This window comes from Ambystoma mexicanum, chromosome 5p (assembly GCF_040938575.1).
Source record: "Ambystoma mexicanum isolate Mex_15411 chromosome 5p, UKY_AmexF1_1, whole genome shotgun sequence".
NCBI classification, from domain to species: Eukaryota; Metazoa; Chordata; class Amphibia; order Caudata; family Ambystomatidae; genus Ambystoma; species Ambystoma mexicanum.
Window position 1 is genome coordinate 471,402,815 of NC_090930.1, and position 19,004 is coordinate 471,421,818.

Here is a 19,004-nt window from a genome sequence, read left to right on the forward strand (position 1 = left end):
AGCTGAGCTCTGTGTTGGGGATGATTCTAAGTGTGATGTTATTTCTATGTATGAATGCGACTCCACCTCCTTTGGATGTTGATTGTCGGTCAGCTCTGAGGATAGAGTAACCGTTGGGGATAGCGAGGGAGAGAAGTGGGCCGGAGGCTACGTGTAACCATGTTTCGGTGATGGCCACAAAATCGAGGTTATGAGTGGTGATGAGGTCAGAGATGTCCAGTGCGTGGGCCGTAATAGATCTGGCGTTAATGAGGGCACCCTTGAGTTCTTTGGCAGCGATGGAGCTGTGGGATGACGGTGACTTCTGTGAATAGTATGTGAACTGAAGTGGAACCGCCTTATGTGTGTGGGTTGTGGCCACTGGGCAGATTCTTGGGTGCTTGGCTGTAATATGCTGTATTGGTTGTGGGCAGTCACTAGAGTCTTGGGTGAATGGCCAGAGGCCATGCACCCAAGAGTCTGGCCACTGGCTTGAAGTACTGTAACGGTATGTGTAGAGAAGTGGACAGGGCGTGTGGCAGCTGGCTTATTAGACTGCCCCGAGATTCTTGGGTGTATGATAGTCTGTGTAGTGGGTGTGAGTAATGTAATAGTATGTGAACTGAAGTGGACAGGGCCTCAGGTGGCTGCCTTATGTGTGTGGGTTGTGGCCACTGAGCAGATCTTTGGGTGCATGCCCATATTATGTTGCAGTGGTTGTGGCCAGGCCCCAGACTCTTGGGTGAATGGCTGCAGGCCATACACCCAAGAGTCTAGGGCCTGGCCACAACCACCACAGCATAACACAGCCATGCACCCAAGAATGTGACACTGGCATACGGATTGCACAAACCTGTGTATAGAAATGCAATTTGCTGATACAAATAAGCATGACAGCAATAGGCGTATACGCACTGTATATATTGTTAAGGCACTGCATACCTTTTTGGAACTCAGTGATAGAATACCATTGAAGTGGCAATAGCAGATTTGAATATTGAGGCACTGTGGGCACATATTCTCTTTGTTGCATGGGGAAATGCAGGAGACATCTTTGTTTCATTTTCTGTAATAAAAAAAACATGTTAGGGAAGGAACATCATAATGTCATATTGTACTCAATTTCAGACATTAATGTACTTTGTGGACTTTCATAATTAGTACATTACAAGTACTATGCTTCAAACAAGTGTACTGTGGAATGTGCTCAGTTCCTGTGTTTGTTTGCATAATCATTGGGTCTGTGAGGAAAAAAAACATGCAGGATTTAAAAAAAAGAAACTTTCTACATTCATTTGTTGTTATGTGGCACACTCTGTTTCACTGACGTGTGCAGTGCTTACAGGAATGTTTACAGTGCACATCTATGTGGTCTTGCTGTTATAAGCACTGTTGCAGTAGGAGGAATTGAAATGGTGTATGTGTGTTGCTTTTTGGAAGTGGTGGTGCTATGGTTGCAGTTAGATACCAGCTGGCGTATTCTAACTGTTTACAGATTTATAGTTTTCCAGGGTATGTTTTCAAGCACCTTTATTTTTGTTGGCAGATTTCCATTTTCCACTATTGCTAAGTGTCATTGCAGTAGTTACATGCGGTTGCATATTTATTGCAGTGGTATGGGCATAGTTAGACAGCTGTTACCTTATTCTAACAGTTGGTCACTATACAGGTCATTGAAGACAGGTTGTAGACCCTCATACTCAGTACTTTGCTTTTTAAGTACTATAGGTGAAACAATATTAGTGTGTGTTTTCCACAGTTGTTATTTCTGTGACTATAATCATTGGGTCATTGGGGGAAAAAAACTGTATAGCAGTGTAACTGATGTACTCATGGGCCAGTTGTTGCATGCTAAATTGTTCCAGTTTCACAGGGCAGAAGGTTATTTTTCGTTTGCAGTTACATATCTGTTGGTAGCTATTGGGCTGAAGCCTATGCTACTTTTGTACATCAGTGAGTACATTTTGTTTTCAAGACTATTAAGGAGGCATTTGCAAGATTTGCTGGTAATCACTGCTTCAGAGTAATTGAACTATCATTACATTCAAACCACCCACATTTCTTTTTAATGTATGCAGTGTAATGACCTGCAGTGATTGTAGCACCCGTGTGGTAGATTATGCCTAATGTTGTGAAGGTTTTCTTGCCAAGTGATACTTGTCCGTGTGTGAAGCTAGTAAGCTTGCTGTTATTTTTGCTACTATCTGCATTGGATCATAAAAGCATTCCTATTATGTATTGGTGATGTGAGTTTATCTGTAAGGTGGAACGATTGTCTTAATGGCAAGTAGGACATAATATGCCATGATTTGCATTTTGTACCAGCTTTCGAAATAGAATGGATTCACAGTTAGGTATAGATACATACACAAAGGGCTCATCAGGGACTTCTTTATGCGCCACATGGCTGCAGAGAGTGCATGTATGTTTCCACATGTATGAAATCTGAAAGATTTCATTTATAAGTATATTTTTGCTTTCCAGTACTTGCATTTAGTACATTAGAAATTATTGTGGATCTTCTTGTGTGTTTATAGCGAATCTCGCCATTCCTGTACAGTAGTCCAATTCCTGCCTTTTCCTGAGACACTGCACGTGTTGTCTGGATTGTTTGTTGGATTTCTAGGAAGGAGTAGCATTTGCAAACACAACTGGTCTGCACCGTTTAAGTAAATGTTTTCAACAATTGGTGGCAATTGGAATAGAACATTGATTGCTACATTTGCATAGCAATTTACACATGTTGTGTTGGAAAATTTAAATGGACCTGCCAAGTGTGTTACGCCACAGTTTGTGTCTTATGGTTCTAAAAATAGGTTCACCTTTCACTGGTGTTAATTGAAGAAGATCTCCGAAAACAATAACTTGTTTTCATCCAAAGAGTTCTTCGTAGTTAATTTTAAGGACCTCTTGCAATCTGAGGTGAATCAAAGTCAACATTAGGTTGGAGACCATGCTCACCTCATCTATTACGAGCATTTTTTTTAAAAATGTTATAGTTTAATTTTAAACTTTTCATTTGTCTCAATTTTTCAAAGTTTTCCTTTCAGATTGTGGCATATTTGTCTAGGGTTAGTATTTCTTGTAGAAATTGGCATTTCGTGAGGATAAGTTTGTTTGATTTGCCATTGAGCATCGCTGTCCATCTTTCTTTTACCTCCATTATCTGTTCTGTGATTTTGTAGTAAGCACGGAATCTGGTTCTTTGTTCAGAGAGATTGTCGGATGCCATGAGGAGATGGTATAATGTTTCTGATTTCTGTCTGTCTGAATACAATCGGCAGAAAAGCTCTGTTGAACGGAATTTGTATTGTTTTCGCTAAGTAAGATCGGGTTGGTATGGTGTTCATCCAAATTTTCAGATATGTTGCTCGAATTCTATTGCCAGGGAAGATGGTCAGATAAGCTGGAAGTTCGTTGATAGATCTTATGTCTGTTTTGCATTGTATGTTCAAGCTGTATTTTGTTTTTTCTTTGTTGGTTTTTATCCAATCACTTCTCATCAGCTTCACTTTTGTGTGTTGAGGACGCAACATAAGCATTTAGTGGGAGATTTCTTCAGTTATCAGTAGTTCTAGGTTGTCTCTCCGTTTTTTAAGGGTTGCGTTGTTCATTACTCCGGGGTGAGATGTTAGAATTCGAATAGCCGGTGTTTTTTTGTCCGTTAGCAGCTTGCGGTATAGGTCGAGGAGTTTCCACAGGACGATTGAGCTGATTGATTGCACTGCTACTTTGTGTCTGATTCTGGGCATAGGAAATGAGGGTGGCAGTTGCACGATTTTGCGCCAGAAGTAAGCTTCTAGTTTTGTCCAGTCATAAATGGTGGCGTTCATCATTGCTTCTGTTCCATAGACTATTGTTGGGATCACCTTTTGCTTGTAGTGTGTTATTACGGGTTTGAATTAATATTTTCTATACTTTCACTGGATCACACATCCTTGCCTCGCCAGTGATTGGATCTTTTCTTCTAGTTTCGTTATCCATGCTTTTTCAGATTTGGATTGGTTTATGTAGATCCCCAGATATTTGAATGTGGATACTTCATCTAACTGATTGCCATTTAGGTAGATTTTTAGTTGTTTTTCTTTTTTGTTAGATGTTCTGCTCAGTTGCATGACTTTCGTCTTCTTTGTGTTGATTGAGAGTTTCAGCATCATGTATTGGTTTAATTGTGATAGGCTATTTTGGAGGCCTGACAGTGTCTTATCCAGCAGAATGATGTCGTCCACGTACGTCATGATTTTTACTAGAATTGAGTTGATCCTTGGTGGATTCAGGGCGTCCGGTTGGAGGTGAGTCTCGATGTCTGCTTTGAAGAGGTTATATAGCGTGGCTGCTAGGGGACATCCTTGTTTTGGTCCATTTTCGGTTGATATTTTCAGTGTTGTTTGGCCTTCCCTTGTAAGTCTTACTGTTATTGAGGTGTTTGAGTAGAGTTGTTTAATTGGCCCCAAGATGTCATTTGGAAATTTCCATGTTTCGAGTTTGTTCCATAGTTTTTGTCTGGAGATACCGTCGAAGGCCATATGCAGATCTATAAAGGCCACATATATTGTTGTTTTGTTGTGAATTGCTTCATGTTTAATCAAGCTCAGCAGAAGTAGGTTGATGTTTGTGCCCACGTTTGGGGTGAAGCCAGTTTGTTTGGTTGCAAATCGGTGTGTCGCAGTTGCCCATTGATTGAGCTTTTTCAGCAGGATGGATGCAGTTTCCCCAGAGGATCTAGTAGTGCAATTGGGCGGAAGTTTGTCGGGTCATCTTTTGGGCCTTGTGTGTGGATGGGCACTATAGTTGCGGTTTTCCATGACGAGGGTATCTGGTTGAGGTTGTTTACAAGTGTCATGATGTTACTCATGAGATTTGCCCATGAGTGTGGATCTTTCTTGATCATTGCATTTGAGGTCCCGTCGGGGCATGGGGCACAGGATATATTTAGTTTTTGTATCATGTCCAGTATGTCTTGGTGGTCGCAGAGTACCGTCCACTTTGTCATCTGTGTCTGAGGTTCTTTTTCATTATCCTGATGGCGAGCTTTATATATGTTCGTGTAGTGTTGGATCCATCGTTGTTCTGTCACATTTCCAGTGAGTTTTTGTTGATTAGCTGAGTTGTTGTTCGGTAAGTGCCATAAATCTCTGAGATTGTGTGTTTTGTAGGTTTCTAGGATGGCCTCTGCGTCCGCTTGTAGTAAAGGCATACAGTGGGTTTTGATCCAGTTGCTGCAGTTTTGTTTTGCCGCTTTGATTTTTATGAAAGATTCTTTGTCTTTCCTTTTCTTTAGTTGTCACACAGTGTTTCTCAGCATCCTTTCCTCTCAGTTAGCTCCTTGTTATAGGAGTGAAGGTGTTTCTTCATGGGTTGTTGCATTGTCTGCTTGTAGTAGGGTATTAGTAGCCATTGATAGTTTGATTTCTGGGCATCAGGCAGAGTTGTTTGAAGAAATTGTTTTGTGAGGATGGTTGTTGCTTGTTGAGTTATGAGCATTTTCATTTGTTTCAGAATACTGTATAGCTCCATAGAAGCTTCTGCTGAAAGTTTGCAGTGGTCTAATACATTTTTGCCGTTCTACTGAAAGGAGTAGCAATCGGTGTAAGTAACACCACCTATGTTGTAGGCAGCTAAACCTCTGAGGGTAATTACAACAGCTGAAATCTTGTTGTTTGCCAATTGTTGGAGGAATTTGCTGATGATTTTTATTAAGAATGTTTTGCCTGAACCAGCTTCACCACTTACATACAGGAGTATAGGTTTCTAGATTTGACAGGTACAAGTTTTAGTTTCATGCTGCACATCATGTTCAATTTCTTTAGTTACTTCCAGGAACATGCTATACTGTTCATCATTCAGTTGTGATTTCAGTACAGCAAAGTTTTCTTCAGATTCCTGATACAGACAGATGGTGTTTTCTACTTCAGTCATGGCTAATTCTGCCTCATTTATTATAGTAGCTGTCCAAGTGGTTCTTGGCTTCCTGTAAGAGTAGGTTGACTGCTCTCTGGAGTGTCTACATTTAGTTGTGCTTGATGTTCTTCCTCTTGTTGGCATTCATTTTCCAACATGTTTTTGCACTGTTTGAAATGTATATCTGTTATAGTGCTTTCACTCTCTTTGAAAGCATCTTCATAGGAGGCATGGATGTTCAATAAATATTCTTCTTTTCCCCATGGTTTAACAAGTTGCAGTAGGGCCATGTAATACAGTTCTTTATGTTGAGAAGTTTTTAATGATAGCTTCATATGATTAATGAGACTGTGTTTGATAAGTTTAAGCAGGCTGGCCTCACAACTTTTGACTATGTATTTAGATTTTTCCTCATCTGGTTTAATATTATTTTTGTATGAGAAGTTTTGGGCTATGTGGTATAGACACATGGTTTCCAAAGCAGTACTCCTGTTTGGGTAGTATTTGTCCAGTACATTGTGTTTCACAATGTCCTGGCTGTTTGGATCATTTGTGGCTATTGTTTCTATGTGTTGGTATGGTTTGAGAACTCTTTTACTGGATGCAGCAGGAGCAAGGCTTAGCCAGACTATGTTTTCAGATTTCCCATATAAGACTGTTCTGGTTAAACGGTCTATAGTTTCGTAGCAACCACATTCTCTATAGGAGAGCATTTTTATGCCAAAGCTGTATCATTTTTGTGACTGTGTTTTGTCAGATGATATGTCATCCCAGAGGTCTTTCAGCTCTGTTTTCTCAGCTTTGGTTAAGTAGGCTGTGACATATTGTGCAACTGCAGTAGAATTATCTGTAATGTAGGGCACATCTATGTTTTCATTCCACAGGAGGGCAATTATTGCATTGTAATCATTGATGTACTTTGATGCTTCACTTCTTTTAATGCAGTATGTGTTCTTAGGCGATTTGCCTTTCACACTGTGTCTAACAGAAGACATGAAGTTTACTTGTCCTTTTGCTGAAACTGGTCTAGGGAAACGAAAGCAGCATTTGGTATAAAACAAAAATGGGGTAGGGAGTAATCAATGGATGCGCTAGTCCCCTAAAAAATCCTCAATGCCTTCTTGGCCAATGACGCACATTTGGTGTAGTATGTGCCTTTGTTTGTATACCTGCGTCGACAATACTTGCCACATTTATGTCTTTGAAACCATAAAATGTGTGCATGAAGCTCACTATTTGCACTCTCTGAAGGGTTTTCGCAAGTGACATATTTGTGAATGAACTGCAAAACAGTGGCATCACTGTCCTGATGAAATTTAGGAGCATATTTAATCCACAAAAGCATGTGGATGTGTGGTGCTCCTCTGGATTGATATTCTTTTCTCCAAAAGGAGTGTTGCACTTCTTCGAGGGGAGGAATTGTTTTATTACAGATGAAGTGCAGCATGGGAATGAAGCAGTGATGGAAGTACCTTGACACATTTACAGGGTCAAGAGACCAGTGTTCTCCTGGTGTTTTCATGTCTATCCCTGCTTTTTTTCATTTGCTATGCGTAGGAAATCGTGCAAGTCTTCCCATGCATACTCTCAACTTAAAGTGACAAACCATGTGGGTGGGGCAAGGTTGCGTAGCATACACTGTACATCTGCATGACGTTGTAACTAGTATTCTTTCTCACCGCGCATGTTTTCCAAGAGATTTGTAATACTTGACTGTAAAACTTCATCTTTCTCTTGCAACTTTTGAAGTAGCTGCTTAGCAGACATGTTTAAAAAATTGGAACCTGTTGTCAATTTGTGTGCAACTCTGTAACATAGAGTTGCTAGTTCACTTTAAAAGAGGAGTTGGAATATGTATTCAATGTCTTGTCTGAATCTGGGGTCTTCAGAATAGATTTGTAAAGAGCGGTATTCTGATGCTGTTTTTTGTGTGCATCTTTCATCATACCTTCCACCTTTTCCAGTAGGAAAGAGTAGAGGAAAGGCTTGTGCTTCTACACTTTTGTCCCATACGCTGATTGTAGATCCTTTGGCTTGCCGTATTTGATATGTTTCTAGTACATAATCTATGCTGTCTTTGGAGTGCAGTGGGTGAATTGTATACTGGTCTAAAATATTGGATGCTGTACTAGGATCTAGAAGTTGAAATTGGCAGTTGATGTGGAATCCTGAATTATTTCGGTGGTTTCCCTCAGGTTTTCTTCAATGTTTATTTCTTTGTAGTATTCATTGTTCTCTTTAAGATATTGCAGGGCTTTTCTAACTTTTTTTTAAGTCTACTAGTTGCTGCACATTTGTTTTGTCTTTTGTAGGTACACCATTCACTAGGATAATCAAAGATTGATCTATTGGCCACTGCACTCCCAGAGTGTCTACATTTTCTTTAAGATCTGATGGAAAATAAACTAAGTTGCCACAAATGCCTTTCAGTAATTCAGAAGGAGGCAATTTGGCTGTTTTCGGTTGAAGGCGTATTATCGTTTGAAATGGGTGTAGTGTTTGGATTACAATGCTCTCATACAAATTAAGCTGTTGGAGTGGTTTTGGAAGTGGGAATATGTCCAAGTTATTAGTGATAGCCCGAGAAGGCATTTGGTTATTATCAAGCTTTGCAGTGCTGTATGTGCAAAGTACTGATTCCTTATTGTCTTCTATTTTTTATGCTATATCTACAGTTTTGGTGCTCTTTGTGTAAAAGGTTCTGCGTCAACATGGACATACTTGGTTTGGTACTTCAGCAGATGTGCTTTTAAACTTTGCTATTTAATTTTTGTGCATGTGTAATAGAAGGTTGGCATCTACAAGGCTGTTGCTACTCTGTTCTAAGGTTGCTGGATTTTGTAAATGCTCTTCACCTCCAAAATCTTTGATTTGGATGTGGTCTATTTCTTCAAGCAGTTCTTTGGCTGTGCCATGTAGGAGAATGTGATTTGAATGCTTTAGTGCTAAAGCAAGACTTTACGAGAACGAGATTCTGTTTATTAGAATGGTGTGTTGCTAACAGTTTGATATGGTGGAAGGTGCTTTTGCAAGCAGGCCCGGGAATGCAGGATAATGAATGTCCTCACAGTCCTGTGTTTTTGCGCACTGGACAGGAGTACATGGTTTGTAATATTTTTATTTGTTTTATTTGTCTTTGGCATTCACATAGTGATTGAAGAATTGCCGTAAAGATTTGAAGGATTGTTTTTGCACATTACACATTGAGGTGCACGGCCATTTGTAGACGGGACAGATTGGTTTGGTGCAATGGAGAGTTGATTGTAAGTTTGTTGGGGATATCCTTTCAATCAGCGATTCTTCTGCCATAATGGTACTGTCAACCTTTTCATACCCTCGCCCACTGCTATGTATGGCAATTGGGTTACTTTGCTTTTGTTTGTATGCCTCTTCATTGAAATTTGACTCTGCGCTGGTTGCGTGAATCCACTCACCTGCACAGAAGTTTTCAAAGGCATCTATGTTGATGTTGCATGTGTTAGGAAGTTGACATTTTGGAAGAGGCATCACAATTCTTTACCTGCTACCTGGTTCTGTTCTGCTCAGTGACTGTATTAGCTGTTTTGTTTCCACTTTTTGTACAAAGTCTGCTAGAGGCGGATGGCTATTTTGCATGCTTTGAGTTTTATCTGCTCTATTTCTGCATTGTTTTCTACAGAGTTGCTTTTTGGTAGGCATTCTCTTGTGTCTGTTGGAGAAAAAAGTGTGGGTTTGGAAGTTGTGCAATGTATTTGTGTGCACTTTGTATGAGAGTTTGAATATGAGGGTAGGCATACATAGAGGGGTGTGTGATTGTGTAAAGGGCTGCTACTTTTGTTTGGGAAGGTTCTACTGGTATGTGTGTGTGTTTCTGTGTGAAAGGTTTGCTTCAGTGTGTGTGACAGTGTACTGTACCTGAAGAAGTAAGGGCATTACGATATTTTCACAAAACTAGTGGGTGTTACCATACTGGTGTTCAGATGACAATACAAAGAGTGGACCTGCTAAGGTGCAATGAGTAAGAGTGAAGCAACTGCTGTTGGGTTGGAGAGCATTAGCTGCAATAGACCAACACTGCACTATCTTAGTAACAGGCTGAACACTACTACAGTACTGCACTTACTTTGTTGGATGTGATGAGTAGGTTTCTTCTGGGTTTTATCTTCCACTGGAGACGTCACTGGCTTTCAGGAGGCTGTTCTTCACTGCAATTGCGAATTGTGAAAGAAGAACATTAGTGGGTATGTGTGATAATGGCACAGTAATTGAAATAGGAGAACACATTATTTAAGGTTGTAGGAGGATTTGTTGGCAGGAAGAGTTAGTGCATGTGTTCCATTGTACAGCACTGCATAGGAATGGGAACTTGGGAGCATCAACATTGTTGCTATGGGGGCAGTGGTGTACTGATAAGTGTGCCCTATGGGGCTGCACTTTTGCAAGTGTGTGAATTGCTGTTGTACTGCTTGCTTTGGAAATGGATTAGTGCAAGTTCTAGTAGGGTGAGAAAAAGGCTCAGAAAGATATACGGATTAGAAAGAAGAATGTTAATGTGTGTGGATTTTTATGAACTTTCCCACACATAGACGCGTGCTACATGAGTACAGAAATCCTTTCCTGATGTTTCATTTATTTATCCAAATTTACAGATAGCACTTCTTTGCTTTCCTTCTAATGGCACATTTTGTCAATTGTGCAATGTATGTACTTGCCATGCTTTCCTAACATACATGCAGTTTCCCTTTTCTGTGTGCATTCTGGCAATTTCACATAGGATCTGGCACTTGAAATTGCTGTGCAAATGTTCCAATGTGGTCTGAAAAAAAAAATCACAGAGAGTGTTGGTAAAATTGAAATATGTGGTTTGCAGCTGTAATGCAAGTGGGCAGTAAAAGAAAATGTTTAAAGCACACAGCATTGCAAGCAGGGTAAGTGGCAGGCACCCTGTTCACATGCATGCAGTCTATGGACTGGCTATGCTTTGGTAATATTTCTGTTTTCTGTGTGCTTTACAAAATATATGCATACCTGTAGTTTGTGTTGATGAATGTAGGTGTGGATGAATCTAGAAGTGGAATTCTTGGAGAGTTGTACAGTTCTTTTGGATGCAGATGCTTGGGAATCATAGAAGACCTGTACTCTGAGTGTTGATCAGTACATCCGCAATGTTGTACTGAGTTGACAGAGTTAGATGTAGAGATCTTGGGTGTGTTTGGTGGATGGGTGTGTGACTGCTTAACAGTAGCAATGAGAGAGTGCTGCAAAAGTGAAGTGGGGAAGGGAAGAAGGGCTTCCTCTGTGTTACGGGATGCACAAACACTGCGGTAGTTTGCGGATTGCACGTGCCCCATCCAGGGCTTCTCAGCATGCCTGGCATGGAAATGGGACTGCAGGGATTAGACAATTCAGTGTGTGCTTTACAGGAAGGGATGGTAATACTTTTTTCATGTGCTGTGTTGGGTGTGTAGTGAAGATGGCTGGAGTTACTGTATGGATAGTGGCAGTTTCCTTTGTATGTGATCTGGAGAGGTATGCAAAGGCAAGAGCAGTGTCTGATGTTCTTGGTTTTTGACTTTGTGGTACAGTGTGCCTGGCTGCAATTTGCAGGCATTGCTTGCACATTGCAGAACGATTGCTACTTTTGGTAGTCCTAATGTTTTGGTGTTGTACTCTGGAGGAGAACATTTGGGCTACATCAGTGCTCCAGGTTTGGTTCCTGTACTGAAGTTGTTTTTGAAAAACTGATGCTTCTTTTACCTACTGCAAAGGTGGATTTTTCTGAAGTATCACCTACAGCATAATGGAACAACACCAATGTCTTTAATCCCCAGCAAAATTTTGAAAGGTGCCTTGTTAATAGAGGCATGGGCATAGTTTTGCGACATGCTGAGATGTCTGTTTTCTCCAATGACAACATTGACTCCGTTACTGTGCACTGTTTCACTCTAGACAGCGTTTCTTTTTCCATTCTTGGAAATGCTTGTTTTTTTCACAATCTAAGGGATGGTTTGCAGAGGTTGATGTAAGGCAGTAAGGAGGAAAAGAAGAGACCCCCCCCGAAAAAATTGAAAACAAAATGTGTTTGTTTAGTAGCACCTAAAAAAATAAATTAAAAAAGGCTCTTTTCAGAGCCACAACAATAGAGGAAATCTCCTACCTTGGGTTACATTTCTCTCCCCAGCCCTTTGAATTGGCCGATTAATCCTCAAACACTGCAGTAGTTTGCGGATCGCACGTGCCACATCCAGAACTTTTAAGGATGGAAGGCATGGAAATGGGACTGTGGAGGCCAAGGGATTGGTCATTACGTTTCTCTGGGTGTGTTGTGCAAGGAGAGAGTGTGGCAGAGGCTCTGTTTGCTGAGAGGAGTGCAGATAGCTATAGCCATGACTGTGTGTTTCAGGAGGCAGAGTGTCTGGGTTTTGGGGGACTCTTGGATACATTGGTTGCAGGTGTATGCAGAGCACTGTGGAGTGGCTACACATCTTGGCTTCCCTCATGTGGATGTGCACTGGTATGGAGTGCGTGAAAGGGAAGTGGCTGGATTTGCTTCCCCTTTGTGCCACTTTGGTGATGCAGGATCATCCAGCCATTATTATTGTTCATTGTAGAGGGAACAGTTTAGGCCATGTTACTGGAATCTCTCTGCAGTTTTCCATGAAGGAGGCACTTGGGAAAGGCATGGTCAAGTTTCAAAACTCTCGAGTGAGTTTTTCACACATTGTCCAGAGACAGATGTAGCTGTGCTCACCCTCATTTGGTCCGCAAATGGAGAAAGCCAGGGGCATGGTCAACAAGGCTGCTTGCGCATTTTTGCGAGATGTTGGTATGTCTTCCTTCCACAATGACAACATTACATTTCGCTGAACCAACATTTTCCTCAGAGATGGTGTCCATTTTACTGATGCTGTAAATCACCTTTTTTTGCGCAATATCCAAAATACTTTGCATCCACTTGAAAACTTACAAGAACAAAAAAAACAACCACAAGGCTCTTTTCACAGGCACCACTTTAAGAAGTCCGCGGACGACCGTGCTATTCGCAGACTTCACGGACTGTGCAGGGGCCTGCACCATTTCATTGCACTTCTATTTTTATACTCTGAAAGGTGCCTCTGAAAAGAGGTTTTTTTGTGTGTGTTTTCTTGTTTTATTTTTTATTTGGTATTTTTGGAACGAGACACACAAGGAAAGGAAGGAAAGGGAGGATAGGGAAGGGGCACCAACCACAGGGACAAGAAGGGGGCGGTGGAGAGGGGAAGATGGGTGGGCCTCATTGAGGTAGGGGGCACTTTCCTTCGTGGTCCAGGACTGCAGCCTCAAAACCATTTCCAAAATGCTCACCCCTGCAGAGTACCGCATTGCAGTACACACGGGCCTCATTGAGGTAGGGGGCACTTTCCTTCGTGGTCCAGGACTGCAGCCTCAAAACCATTTCCAAACTGCTCACCCCTGCAGAGTACCGCATTGCAGTACACACACAATATAGTGACCTTTGAAAGGTAAGGGTCTACTGAGGTGTGAATGGCATGCGAGGCTGAGTCAGGGATCCGCTGCCCCACAGGAGTGTCCCTTGTGGTGACAGGAGCAGATGTCAGGGATGCTGCAGTGGAATTCAACCTACTACCCTGTTCAAAGGGGGCCACCCTCCGAACTGCTGCTTTGTGGTTGGATCTCAGGTGTTGCCGCATGCAGGTGGTGCCATAGCTGTACAGCCCAAGTTTGCCGTAACTGAGTACCATGTGTCACTCATTGCAGCGAACCGTGGCTGCTTGAGCCTTGGCTATCCCCCCGCCCAGCGGTGGTAAACAGCCTCCACACCCAAGACTTACATCGGCAGCTGGTAGTGGAGACTTCCACTACCTCATCCTCTTTCTCTTGTTGTTCCCCCTCTGCATCACCACACCTGTTCCCTCCCCAGGCCCTTAGAAAGCTGGTGGTGGTGGAGGTGGTGGGGGTGGTGCTGAGGCAGAGGCAGCAGAATTATCCAGGTAATCCAGCAAATCAAGCAACTCAGCAACCCAGCCATCCAGCAATGTGGAGCAGTAATCCAGCAATCCAGCAATGTGGAGCAGTAATCCAGCAATCCAGCAATGTGGAGCAGTGTCGGGCCTGGAAATCCAAAAACCAAATGAGGAGCAACATTGGGGTGTGTACTTTTATAGGGGTGCTGGGGAGCGCTTTGCAAACAGTCACACACTGCACAGACATTTTGAAGCCAGAGCTGAGCTCAAAAGGTTCCAACAAGTCTCCAGATCTCCAGGGGCATGGTCTGGGACCTCTGCAAGGGTGAAGTTTCACAGTAAAACACATTGGTTTGCTCAAAAAAGTACTTTTTTGGTGTTCGGGGGCCCAGACAGTGTTCGCGAATAAGGGCCGCTGCTCAGCGTAGGTGCAGTTACATGGTGACACTGCAAACGTTCGTGAATGGGATGGCTGTCCGTAGGACACCTATTGCGCAGGACCTGTCTGCGCATGCACCTAGGTGTCCTACGGACATAGTTGGGCTCCCCGAACAAATTAGAAGTGCAAAATACATGCACCGGACAGTTCCGAACAGGCACGGTGTTCGTAGGACTCAGGGGGTGTGATGCACATGTGCCCAGGTGTCCGCCGGACAGGGGTAGGCACCCCGAACTAATTACGGTATGCCACAACTTTGCGGACATGCCGAACAGGTGCGTTGTCCATAGGACCTAGAGAATGTGATGTGCCTTCGGCCAGGTGTCTGCAGGACAGGGGTGGGCTCCCCAAAACAATGAAAGGTATTTCACAACTTTGTGAACATTTCCGGACAGGCGTGGAGTCCTAAGGACACCTCCATTTTGATTGCAGCCAGCCCAGACAGGTGCACTGTCCATAGGACACCACCATTTTGATAACGGAGAGGTCAGACATTTGCACGCTCTACGTGCTCCTAACAGGCTTTTAAAAAAGAAAACACACACACAGCAACAGTATATACATAGAACTTTATTTATAGACACACATACACACAATTAGGAAAGGGAAGGAGTAGCAGAAATGGAAACATATACAGGGGAATTGGGGTTTTCCACAGGCTGCTTATCAGGGGAGGAAGGGTTTGAAGGCTCATCATAACATCTTTGCTTACAGGGAATTTGTGGGGATGGTAGACTGGGACAGGGGGAAGGGGTACAGGTGCAAGTGGGGCAGTGGTATTTTATATTTTCCATTATATGCCTTAAATAGTAGATTTAAATCTGCAAAACTGTCATTCAATTGGTCAATTTTTTTTCCACAGGCTCACTAGTTCATTGGTCACATTGTCAGTTTGGGTTTGTATGGGCTCATGCACTTGTGTAGTAGCTGCTGCGTCCGGGCCATTCTCTAAATTTCCCTGTATGTACTCATAAATAATTGTCAGTTTGGGTTTGTATGTGCTCATGCACTTGTGTAGTAGCTGCTGCGTCTGAGATGTTCTCTACATTTCCTGTATGTACTGTTAAACAAAAAAAAATGTTTCAGTTACAGTGAAGCAATGTGTAATACATCTATTACTTTTGAAACTGCACTATTTAGCATTGGAGTTACTGTCTTCAATCATTTCATCAAGAGGTAAATTCTCCTCAAGACACTGTCGGGTGCTTGCCATTTCTGTGTAAAAAAGATAAATACTTTTTACTAGTCATGTACACAGAACAAACTCCACAGTTGTAGGAAAACGTATAGTGTACTTACCACTTTCTAGTACGGTTCTGCTGTCACTACTTTGCACTTGTCCCGCTGACAGTTGCATCTCAATTTCTATGTAAAGCACCACTGAGTTAATAATTTTGGAAGCACATGTTATTTTCCTACTTGGTGCATTCCATTATGTTGCACACCCTATGCAATTGCACTGATGTTTTTATAAGTACAGAGTTTGTAGACCTACTTCATTTTTCCTTATAATTCAGTTATGTGTTGCTCTTTAAACATGTTCAGTTTCATTGATGCACCCTAACATAATATAAGACAACCCCTGAGCTTTTTGGAATTCTGGATGCTGCCCGATGTCCGCGGACAGTCGCATAGTCTGCGACCCTGAGGTTATCAGCATTGAGCCAGGGGGTTCAGCACACAAATTAAGGGTATCCTGGTAAATACCTATGAAATTCAGTGACAAGTCTTTGTTAAAGGGACATTATGGTTCAGTTGCGCTAATAGAAACCTATCAAATTCAGTGAAAAACATTGTTAAAGGAACATTATTGTTACGAGTAAAACCGGAAAAAAAAGAATGACAGTAAGATTTCCCAGTTGAACCCACAAACTGCATGCCACAAAAGGTCCACTTTTTGCAATATAATACTTTCACAGATGCCATGATTTTCAGCATACACCTTCAATGAGTGGATAGAAGAATCTCCCAAAATCCATCCACTCTGCCTCCTCAAAGACATAGCCATAGCCATCTTCAGTGCTCTCACCAAACAAAACTGCTGCCACCCTCTCTTCCTGTACACCATACCCACAAAACCCCCAATGTCGGTGGACACCATGACCATCCACGGTCTTCGCAGCCCCTTTTCCATGCCAGGCATCCTCAAAAGACCCAGATGTGGCATGTGCCATCTGCAGACTACCGCGGTGTCAGCGTACAGAACGTCCAATTGAAGGGGGTGGAGAGGTTTACATTCAATTAGCACAGGGCAGCCCTTTTACCCTTTTTAATTTTATGCTTGTAGCACTCCTTCATTGCCAGCTTTCAAACAGTCCCACATCCATCCACCAATCACATCCAGAAACTCTACATATAACAGTGTCATCTCAGTTCAACACTTCAGATGTACACTTGAACTATGAGAGAAAATATCTCCTGTTAATCACAGCCATCTGCATCAAAAACTACTGTAAAACTGTCACATTTCTATTTACAGATTCAACATTTGCATCTAACAAGATATAGTACAGGTATGCTTATATTTTTAAAGCATTGTCTTCAACTCTTTCACAAATATATATATATACCTCATGCTTTTGCACTTTATATAGTAGTATGCTACATGCTTTCATCTTAAAGGTTGCATTCACTGATTGATAAACTTTCAATGAATAGTGCACTTGCACTTTATGATTATTCAACCTTTCTAACTAGGCCATGTTGCTAGAGTGACAGGTTTACCATCCACTGCACTTGCACTTTATATTGTATTTTACTACATGTTTTATTATTGAGACTGTATTCAATAGATTATTTTTTAAATCCTCAATGATATGCTTATGTTAACCTGGTTGACTAGGCTACTTGGTTAGAATGATATGCTCATGGCCTAATGCACTTGCACTTTATATTGTAGTTTGCTATATGTTTTTATCTGGAAGGTTGCATATAGGTTTGTCCGAGCTGTGTTCTTATCATGTACTATATATTATATACTACCATGGTTAGCGAAGATATGCACTTGCATTTCATACTTCTATATTTTTGTATTTATATTTGCTAGCTATTGGCACAATTAGCCTCCAAGCTTCCAGAGGAAGATATTTGTACTTTATGTCACAGCTGCGGTCTTTATATGAATTTTAATTTTTGCTTATTTGTACTAATTTCTGTACAGCAAATGTTATTGACAATCATTATATTGCCTGCTCCTTTCATTTATTCACCTTACATTTCCACATTTCTTATGTGGGCTTTTAACGTGCTTTGCATTTTACTGCTGTGTCTAAACTTGCACTCTTTATGGTTAATGCAGCCTTTGACCACATTCTAAAATGGCCGCCATGGTATCATGCAAGGTTGTGAGCTTAGGTTTGTTGGCAACATGGAAGAAGGACCAATCTGCAATATCTACCTTCATTTTCTACACGTCCTCCTAACGTGATCAAGCGCTCAGGGAAGCGCGAAACGCGTCGCTAAGGACACTGCCTAGGTGTCCTGTATTGCTTGCTGTGTGTTTTTGCCTTGTATTTTTTACCTCCCATTAAACTCGGTTTTCCTCTTAATTGGATTCGAGTTTTTCTCATTTTGTTGGGATTTAAAGACCTCATGCATGGAGTGCAGGTTTTTTCCATCCTCCATGTGTTAACATATATATATATATATATATATATATATATATATATATATATATATATATATATATATACATATATGTATACAGGGTTCCTGCTACTTGACCTGTAATAAGCTTCTCAATAAGCATATTCTCTTTTTTTAACCACTCTTGCAATTGCCATGCATTGCAGCATTTAGCACCTCCTCACACCAAGTAGCAAATACTTACAATACTGTGCATTTAGAAATATTTCTTTTAAGGAGCACTTTCATGAAAACTTAAAACTTATATATGTACATTTATAGCAGCACTGTGTGTAACTTTAAAAAAAAAAGCAGATGCAAGATAGAATACGTCAACAGGTATATAAGTACTTAAAAAATACCCTTTATTGCAATGCACTTGAAATACAATTTGTATTACTACAAAACCTCTTGTAAATTCTAATGTAGTTAGAAATATGCCAACAGGTATCTAACTACTTTAAACTTTCCCTTAAAAACAACACACTTCAAACACACATACTATCATACTTCCACTGACATAATTGTAGTAGATTTTTTTTGATCCTTTATGAATTTTGTTCCCAATAATTTTTCAAGTCAATACAACAACAGTGTAGCACGCACTAATGTTGTATCAAGCATAGTACATAGAAAGTTCTGTTTATGAGGGTCCAAAAAATAAATGTATATGTAAATCCTGCTTAACAAATTATACTGTTTTTTTCCACAGAAAACAAACGAGAGATTCCAGCTTCAGTACTGTATACAACTAAGTAACCATACCAAGTGTAAACAAATACATATTCCATAAGCACTATCGTCAATTGTACTACAATCATAAGTAATACATACTTTCTACTCCCTCTCCAGTACATATAATTACTATACACATTTATTTTATTCATTTATTTTGCATTTTTAAAGCGCTCACACAGAGCGGGGGCATTGAGGCGTTGTTACAGCATTATGTCTTAGTTGCGTATTTATAACACGCTTAATACCCAGATGTTTCTAAGCACGGACACGGGGATCGAATCTGTGTTACTTCGTGTCATCTTGTTTCCAAGGCGAGCACGTTGCTGCTGAGCTATCCTCCCGGCACATATTACTATAATGGTTGTGGCCAGTGGCCAGAT